General features: G+C 31.5%; 1 long non-coding RNA gene across 1 annotated transcript; it reads left to right on the forward strand.

Moving 5' to 3' along the window:
• The first annotated feature begins 968 nt into the window (after positions 1-968).
• Positions 969-2748, forward strand: LOC128281569 (uncharacterized). Its single transcript, XR_008271802.1, has 4 exons — positions 969-1894; positions 1993-2039; positions 2135-2280; positions 2411-2748. It is a non-coding gene; the product is annotated as an uncharacterized LOC128281569 (long non-coding RNA).
• Positions 2749-10050: the final 7302 nt, after the last annotated feature.

The raw sequence follows: 10050 nt of genomic DNA on the forward strand, positions 1-10050 counted from the left end.
TGTATATTATATACAAGATAGTAAGCAAATATGTTTAAATTGAATAACATGTTATTGCATGATTATGGATGTGTAAGTGCTCATTTATGTCACGTTATATGTCTTTAAATATGAGTCTATGCATGTGTTCGAAAAGTTTTGAATTAAATGAAATTTTATGGCCGGTTTTCATCTATGTGTATGGTTTAGTCTGATAACGCCTCGTACCATGTTCCGGCCTTGGATATGAGTAAGGGGTGTTATATTTGGTGGTATCAGAGCTATGGTTTAGTCGGTTCTCGGACTAACCTAGCATGTGTAAAAGTCTAGTTATACATGCCACGGATCTGTGATAGTGTGATGTCTCCCGACGAGTAAGAGCACCGTCTTATTTAGACAAATGTACTCTTCAACCGAGCTGCACCGACCATGTTCAAGGTGATTGAAGGTATTTGAGTAAAATTATGATTATGCTAAGTCTCGGTTCATAAAAGTATGAATAAAAGTTTATGATATATATGTGATAACACGTGATATAAAAGTTTATGTTGTGAATAGAATTCTCAATGAGTATACTTTCAGGAGGAATGGATGGGAACATCATCCGAGTCCCGAAATATGAGATAAATAATTTTTAGTGAAGAGAGGTCAGAACTATTGGACAGCGAAACAAGGGAAACTTTAATGAATAAACTGTACTAATTGGCTAAACCAAAAATTCTGGAAATTTTATGGGAAAGAGGTATATGAGTCTAGTTTCAAGGAAAATTAACGAAACTAAAGTTGGAGTTTTTTAGCTCTAGATATGAATGATTTAGTAACTGTAACTTGATAAAACAACTTAACCTGAACATGTGTAATTGTACAATTATAGTGTTTTATCTTGAAAAGCATGTTAGTAATTGCTTATTAATTTCATATGGACTTACTAAGCATAAAGCTTACCCATCCTCTCCATTTCTTTAGTATTGGTAGGTCGGCTCGGGGTTGGAGATCGTCGGAGGCAAAATCACATTATCAAACTATCATTTTTGGGAGAATTAATTCAAATATTAGAAATATCAAGTGAGTGACATGTATAGGAAGTTGGTTGTGATATGGTCTAATTACTATTTAAGGACCCTCAATTTAAAATTTCATAACAATTGGACACCTCTAGTATGTAGAACTCAACTTTTGCACTTTTTACGATTTAGTCCTTTTGACTAAATTAATTGCCCGAATGTCAAAATTTTAGAATAAAATTTTCACGAAATTATTCTGTGAAATCGTAGACCATAAAATATAATAAAAAATAAAATTTTCATCGTCGAATTTGTGGTCCTGAAACCACTGTTCCGACTAGGCCCAAAATCAAGGTGTTACAGATAGTACAAAAAAGGAAGTTATGTAATGGATGGAAGCAAAATTATGGTCCATTGGTGAAAGCTAAGTTTGATGCCAACAAGAAGGACTGTTTAGAGTGGTAACTGATATGGAATGGTGAAAATGGATGTGAGTTGAGGAAAGGAATTATCAGTATATAGTGGACCTAAGTCAAAGGATATGTAGTTGTAGAAGTTGGCAAATTAGTGGGATTCCATGTTCCCATGCATGTGCTGCCATGTATCACTTAGGGCTTCAACCAGATGAATATTTGCATGAATATTATCACATTGATACCTACATGAAAGCTTACTCTTTTCTAATGCAGCCCATAAATAGGCCACATTATTAGGAAAAAACTGGTATTCAGCAAGTGCTACCTCCTATTGAAAGGAAGATGCTTGGAAGGCCCAAAAAGAATAGGAGGATGGCCAAAGATGAACCCAAAAAATTGAAGCCTGGTCACTTGAGTAGGAAAGGTTTACTCATGACATGTACTCAATGTGGCCAACATGGCCATAACAAGCGGTCTTGCACAAATTCAAAATAGGTACAGTGTTGTTCTTTAGTTATAAATATTAAGTAATTTTTTATTTTAAAATTTTATTTTATTTTGTCTAACCAATGATTATGGTCAATTTTTTGCAGCAAGATGTACAACCAACTAATTAAAAGGGGAAATCTTCCATTAAAAGGTAAATCTTTCATTTTTTGCAGTAAGTTTTTTCTTTTTACTATTGATATGAGTTATTTTATACATTGTTAATATTAATATAAAATACTCTTGTAGTCTGGTAGAACCATAAAGAGCATGACGACAGCTTCATGCCAAGATGGTAATGGACAAACTTCTTCAACACCCAAATCGCGAAATAACAAGCGAAAAGGCTCCTCTCGACCACCTGGGAACACAAGAATCAGTTGCAGGAAACATGAGTAAATCATCGTTATTTTGTTTTGAATGACTTTTGTTGTTTGTCTTGTGATTCACTATGATAACTTGATTTTGAACTTGTGTCATAATTCATTTATCTATTTGTATCTTTATCTGTTTTCTATTTCACAGGACTATCTCGTGACAGCTCGTGATCCAAAAAGTACTGTGTAAGGTATTTTGCTTACAACATTCTGGTTTTGGAATAGAATATGGTAGTTACATTTTGAGCTTACAACATTCTGGTTTTGGAATACACCATTGTTGAATGTTATTTTGTTGTCTTGAAAACCAATATGTTGGTTTTCTTTTTGGTTTATGTATAGCTCACTCATATTTTGGTTTTTGGCTGCTATAGCATTGATGGTGTATAGGGTGAATGGTGTATAGACTAATCATATGCTTTTGTAAAGTACATTTATCGAAATTGTAAAGTACATTTATCCAAATCATATGCTTAAATGATCAAATTTGTCCTTTTAGTCTTATGTTTATTGTCACTGTATTATTTATTTAGCTTAATTAAATTAGGCATAAACAACAAATATTGGTCATTACTTCCAAGCATAATGTTAAATTACATAAAAAAAAACAACCAATATTTTTCAATTAACATTTGGAACTGCTAGCTGCATATGCCTCTTACCAGTACTGCCAAAAAAGAAACCTATGGTGATGCATATAATACATAACATAGAGCAAGAAAATAATATCTTATACATTGACTTCTTTTTCTTGATAACTTTAATTTTTTTGCTTCATGGTCAAAATATTCTTCTTTAATGTTACTTCTCCTTCAACACCACAAATTGATCTACCTCATTCAACCTCAATGTCAACAGCACTACTACCACTATTATGGTTACCATCAAATGCAACCAAATCCATAGCATTCTTTTTTAGTGCTAAATTATCCTTCAAAAGATTTCATTCACTATCACGCAATTGAAGCAGTAACTCAGTTGCACGGTCACACATTTTCCCATCATAGCACTTGAAGAAATCATAACCACCATCCTACAAACAAATCCCAATTCAGACAAATTAAAATAATCCAAAATAAAAACAAAACAAATACTGAGATTTATGAAATCATCAAAACTTAGCTCAAGCTCAATTTGCAAATAAAAATTATTCACTTACCTGAAAATCTGAACAACCATAAAACCTCCTCCCCGAATTTAAATCGCTCCATGAAGTGTCTCTTGGAGCTAACTTATTACAGTGACATTTTACTGCTGGTACATCATAGGCATACTCTTTTCGCGATGAAGTAACAACATTTGCATATAACGATTTTTTCTTCGAACCATTCAAACCATGCGTTACCTAACCTCTAGGCTGACTATTCGAACTATGTGAATCCATGATTTCAGACGACAAGGAAGAAAAATAAAAATTTCCAGAAAGATTAAGGATTTCACGATTTGGTTCTAAAAGATTTCACGATTTCGTTCCTAATAGTTTTGGCACTGAAATTGCAACAATAAATCACAATTAACCATCTATAATTTTTACAACAGTTTTATCAACAACATCAGGACCACTATCGAATAAAAAATCGACAAACAAACCCTATATTGTCGCACTAAAATTGCAATAGTAAATAAAAAATAACCAACAAATCAAACCAAAAATAGAATTTATTTTCTCAACAAACCAAATAAGAAAACACCTACCTTTCGATTTTGGGTTGCAGAAACTCTCACAATTGTTGAAGCTTTTTTGTTCCTAATAGTTTTAGGGATTGAAAGATTTGATTCGTAAAAATTTTAGGGATTTCAATAAAATTTCGAAATGCTAACGATTTAGGTATTTCAAGATTTAGATATTTGAATATGGTTAGGGATTCAATGAAGATTTCAGAGGTTAGGGATATAGGGAATTTCATGATTTGAGGATTTTAGAAATTGGGAAGACAGTTTCGAATTTGGGGGTTTGGGGATTTAGGGTTTTTTTTTATGATTATTAAATTTGTTTAATTTTTTGCCATGTCATCAGTCAACAAGAACGCCACGTAGACCAACTTTTTTGACCGGCTGTTGACTAATGAACAGCTGACGGTTACCGTTTCAATTGGGTTGATGTCTGAAAAATCCGTTACATTAGGGGCTGATTTCAAAAAAAAAAGGTTACGAGCATATATCCAAAAGCCCCTAAAGGTTGAGGGCTTTTTTTGCAATTCTGCCTTTATATTAACCTTGACCCAACCAGGTGGCTGCCAAAAAATCTGCAAATGACTGCTACAAGCAATCAATTCTTGATGATATGTAGGTATAAAATGGACTTATGAGAAATTAATGAAGGTTTCAAGGTGCATATCAATGTCACTTTCTTAAAAATTCTATTTGTCTCCACCTATATATTGCTCTCAAAATTCATTTCCTCCCCATATTTTTCAACATTCTGGTGATAGAAAAAGGGCAATGTTCGTTCGTTCATCACTGCAGAAGTGTTACTGCTTTGATCATAGTGTTGTTATATCCTGGGAGACATTTAACCAACGTTTTTCCAACGATAGGAGTGGCTAAATCTGTCTTAAGGAAACTGTATTAAACAGGTCTCAACATTTAGTAAATCTTTATTCTTCCTTTCGATTTTAACTTTTTGTTACAGTTTTTATTGGTTTACAGATTTGACAATTTAAATATAAATTATTCTATCTATATTTTATTTTTTAAATAAATATGTGTTTATTTATATTTAAATATTTTGTTCGCTAATGTGTTTTATCCAACATTCTTAAGACAAAATCTATTATTTTGCAATTCTCTAGTCCGAGACGAACGAGACAAAAATTGAAAATAAATACAATTTATTTCGGGATTAATTCCCTCCATTCAACAGATTTTATTTTTTATTTTGTTTTTATTTTCAAACGAATATTAAAATTTAAATAAATCTGTTTTAGGATTTATTCCCACCATTTAACATATTTTTCTCGATTTTGTTTCCAAATTAAAAGTGAATAAAATCTGTTTCAAGATTTATTCCCGTCGTTCAACGGATTTTATTCCAATTTTGATTTTATTTCCAAAATGATCATTAAAATTAAAATAAAATTTGTTTCAGGATTTATTCCCGCTGTTCAACGGATTTTATTACATTCTGATTTTGTTGCAAAAACTAGAAAGTAAAATTAAATAGAATTTGTTTCGGGATTTATTTTTGCCGTTTAATAAGATTTTATTCGATTTGATTTTGTTTCCAAATTAGATTTAAAATTAAATAAAATCTATTTCGGGATTTATTCCCGCAGTTTAACAAGATTTTATTCGATATTGTTTTATTTCAAACAAAAACTTAATCAAATAAAATATGTTTTGGGATTTATTCCCGTCATTTAACAGATTTTATTAAATCCCAAACAGAATTGTTTGATTAAGTCTTTGTTTGGAAACAAAACAATATCGAATAAAATCTTGTTAAACCGCGGGAATAAATCTCGAAACAGATTTAATTTAATTTAATTCTAATTTGGAAACAAAATAAAATCGAATAAAATCTTGTTAAACGGCGGGAATAAATCCCAAAGCAGATTTATTTAATTTTAATTATAATTTAGAAACAAAATCAATAAAATTTTGTTAAACAACAAGAATAAATCCAAAAGATTTTATTTAACTTTAATTTCTCATTTGAAAATAAAATAAAATAAAAAGGAATAAAATCCATTGAATGGCGGAAATAAATCTGAAACATATTTTATTTTAATTTTAATGCTCGTTTGGAAACAAAATCAAAATTAGAATAAAATTAGTTGAATAGCGAGAATAAGTTCGAAATAGATTTTATTTAATTTTAAGTTTGGAAATAAAATTAAAATAAATGAATAAAATCTTTTGAATGGCGGAATTAATACCAAAACAGATTTTATTTATTTTCAAAAGAAAATTTCAATTTTTTTTCTTTTCGCCTTGGTGTCTCGTTCATCTCGAATTAGAGAATTGCAAAATAATAGATTCTATCTTAAGATTGCTGAACAAAACACGTTATCGAACAAAATATTTAAATATAAATAAATAGATATTTATATATAAAATTAAATATAAATAGAATAATTTATATTTAAATTGTCAAATATGTAAACCAATAAAAAGCGTAAGAAAAAGTTAAAATCGAAAGGAAGAAGAAAGATTTACTAAATGTTGAGTCCTGTTTAACACAGTTCCCTTAAGACAGATTTGGTCGCTCCTACGGTACTTAGAGAAACGTTGGTCGAATATCTTCCAAGATATAACAACACTATGATCAATGCAGTAGCACCTCTGTAGCGATTAATGAACGAACCTTGCATTTTTCTATCACTAGAACGTTGGAATATATGGAGAGGAAAAAAAAAAGAATTTTGGGAGAAAAATAAATTCGGCATGAGAGAGTATTAGTGTAGAAAACTTCTTCAGAATTCATAGCCTTTATAGGGCATTTAGTGTGGTGGAATTTTGGAAATTTCCACAAGATCTGTCATTAAAGGAGTTAACAAAATCTAATTAATTGAAATAAAATAAAATAATATAAATGTCCTTTTATAAGGAGATTTTGTATGTTTGTTGAGGAAAAACAATCCCATTTTGGATTCGATCAGTCTAGACATTTCGCGTCGCCCACGTCGTGCAAGTGCGCCCCAACCCTAACGGGTTTGGACTTGCACCCCCTGCGCGCAAGGTAGGAATCCAAGTTTAGTCATTCAATAACCCTTTAAGACAGTTCCCACATATAAACACATCTCACACTCATTATTTAGCTAATGTGGGATCTAAGCTTTTACATTTCCTCAACAAATATTTCCAAGTAGCTTACTTTGAGTATCAATTTCTTATTCATCATTCAACCATTTTGAGCATATGATATACTGTTTTGATTGTCTCATGAAGTAGAATATGAAACCATAATTTTATAATTCAACTCTCCACCTTTACCTATTGAGAATATGCCTCAATGATCCTATAAACTACAATTTTTCCAACATTTTGGTGTGCAAAAAATTACTGACAAATAAACCTTGATGATACAATGGAAGCCCAATGACTATCTACATTTTGCACTGAGGGAAACGATCCATTGAGCACTGAGCAAAATATAGCAAGGATATCAATTTTTATAAAGAAATACTACAAAAATTCTTCATAGAACAATCTAGGAATATAAAATATGGTGGGAGAATAAAAAGAAATCTTGTTTCTATGTTTTTGGGTGTGTCATACAATTGAAATTCAAGTCATATTTATAGGAGGTCACATGTCTCTTCATAGAGACAAAACTACCCAAATGGATAGTCGTATCTTTAGCAATAAACATAATCATTCAAGTTATTCAATAAATATCTACTTGAATAATTATGACTATTTGTTAATAATCAAGTGACATAATTTTTGGTTACTTATAATTTTTCATTTGCAACTATTGGAACACTATATATATTTTGAAAATATTTTATCAATTTTGTACCATTCTAGTAGCCATGCTCCCTACACAAGTTATATTGACTGAAAGTAAATCATTGCTATTATTACTGATGTAACACCCCACACCTGTCCCGGTATCGAGTACGAATGGAAGATGTCACTAGAGCACAAACTAAAAGAAAATTTTGAAATTACTTGAAATTTTAAACTTTAAATAAATTAATAAATTCCTATAATTGAGATTCAATAAATTTAGAAATCAACTTGAAAACATTTAATAATTCGTCGGTGTTTGGGACTAAAAACAAGCTTTGATAGATTAAAAACTCATAAAATAGTGCAATGGATGTTGTCCAGGGGTTAGGTATTGGTACTTAGGCCCTATGTTTTGATGTCTTGGGTAGGGTATCGATAGCTGACATAATTATTGTAGCTTTTTAGCTACTATTTTCAAGGGGTTCAATACCTTAATATGTGTATCGAAACCTGGACCCCTATGAGGCTGTGACCAAAATTTTGGCCTCTGACTTGCAAAGTTTTATTACCCATACCTTAAATTTCGAAACCGAGGTGTTGGGGGCCAAAATTTCACATAAAAATATCTTAAACACACTCCAAACCACCCCTAATAATACCAACATAAACTTATCGAGATCAATTCAAGGCACATAATTTTAATCTCAAGCACATTCTAACTTACCCTAAACTCATTCGTCATTTCAAGGAAATCAAATGAATACCATACATACCCATAAATAGTTCAAGTCAAGATAGTTAAGAGCATGCATGCTTAGTACTATTTCATACAAGTCAAAGTTAAAAATTCACTAATTAAGCCTCTAACTGAACAATTCAACACTTCAAAATACTACGTAGCATATGAAACTAGCATATATATATATACAGGCACATGTAGACACCCTAAGTACATGCCATAAATTACATGTACAATAATTTCATACTCTCGGTAATCTTAATGATAGTGTAATGATCTGGGGTTGAGTTAGGCTTTGAGAATTCAAAAACGAAATCAACGTGGAAAAACAACAACGCGTAAGCATAAAATTCTTAATAAATCCATATGGAAATCATTGTACTTTCCTTGTTTTAAGGTGAATCCCGACAACACAACTTAACATAAATATTAGATGATCAAGAGGGATAACATATACTAAGCAATTCATATTCGATTTAATTTATAATATCAAGTTTCACAATAAATTACTACCAATTTCATAGGCGAGAATTAAACACGATTAAATACTTCAAAGTTATACTACAATTTAATTATCAAAATTTTTATCAAAGTTATGGTACAATTTAATTATCAAAATTTTTATCAAAGTTATGGATTTTCACCTAATGTAACATTTTGTAGATGATCCTATTCCATTGTAAAGAAAGGGGACTATGGTTGTACTGTAAGGTATTAGCCAAAAATAACCCACAAACTGTAACACCCCTAACCTATATCCGTCGCCGGAACAGGGTTATAGAGCATTATCAAAATTTACAGATCAAATACAGACATTTCATATCACTTCACATTCATATCAGAAAAAAAAACATAAATCAATCATATTGTCCCTTATATGAGCCCTCAGGGCCCAGAATTACACTTTTGAATCAAGTCAGGACTAAATCGGGAACTCAGAGAATTTTTCGTAAAATATCAAAAATTTTCCAAGGTGCAGGGGACACACGCCCGTGTGGCCAAGCCGTATGGGCATTCGAAGTAGGGCATACGGTCGTGTCCCAACCCGTGTCCATACATGTGTAACCTTCTAACTTAGGTCATATGGCCAAGTCACACGCATGTGTGTTAGACCGTATGAACATAATAACTTACATTAAATAGGTGCAAGGGTCACACAGCCAAGCCACATGCCCCTGTGCCAAGCTGTGTGATCAATTTTAAGCATTCTGTTTTGAAATTTTTAATATGCAGGGGACACACGGTAAAACCACACGCCCGTGCGTGACACATGGCAGAGACACAAGCCCGTGTCTTTGCCCGTATGGACGAAAATAGGCTATTTCTAAGGCACATTTCTCATCCAAATTTGGCATAAACCTAAACACGTCAAATAGCACATTCATAAGCCATAACCAAGCAACCAAAACAAGCCAAATTCATGTTTTAAATATAACATATTATTTGATATATCCAAGTATCCAATCTTACTAAATTGATCAATTATATATATACGCTTATTTATATTAAATATACCAAATCAAACCATGCCTCAATATGCCTATTAACTATTCATCATTCAAACATACCGAAACACATATCAATTATGATAAGGCCTTATATACATATCAAAATATACTAATTACAAGCCATGTCAATAGTTATATTCAACC

Source organism: Gossypium arboreum, chromosome 10 (genome assembly GCF_025698485.1).
Source record: "Gossypium arboreum isolate Shixiya-1 chromosome 10, ASM2569848v2, whole genome shotgun sequence".
Classification (NCBI taxonomy): Eukaryota; Viridiplantae; Streptophyta; class Magnoliopsida; order Malvales; family Malvaceae; genus Gossypium; species Gossypium arboreum.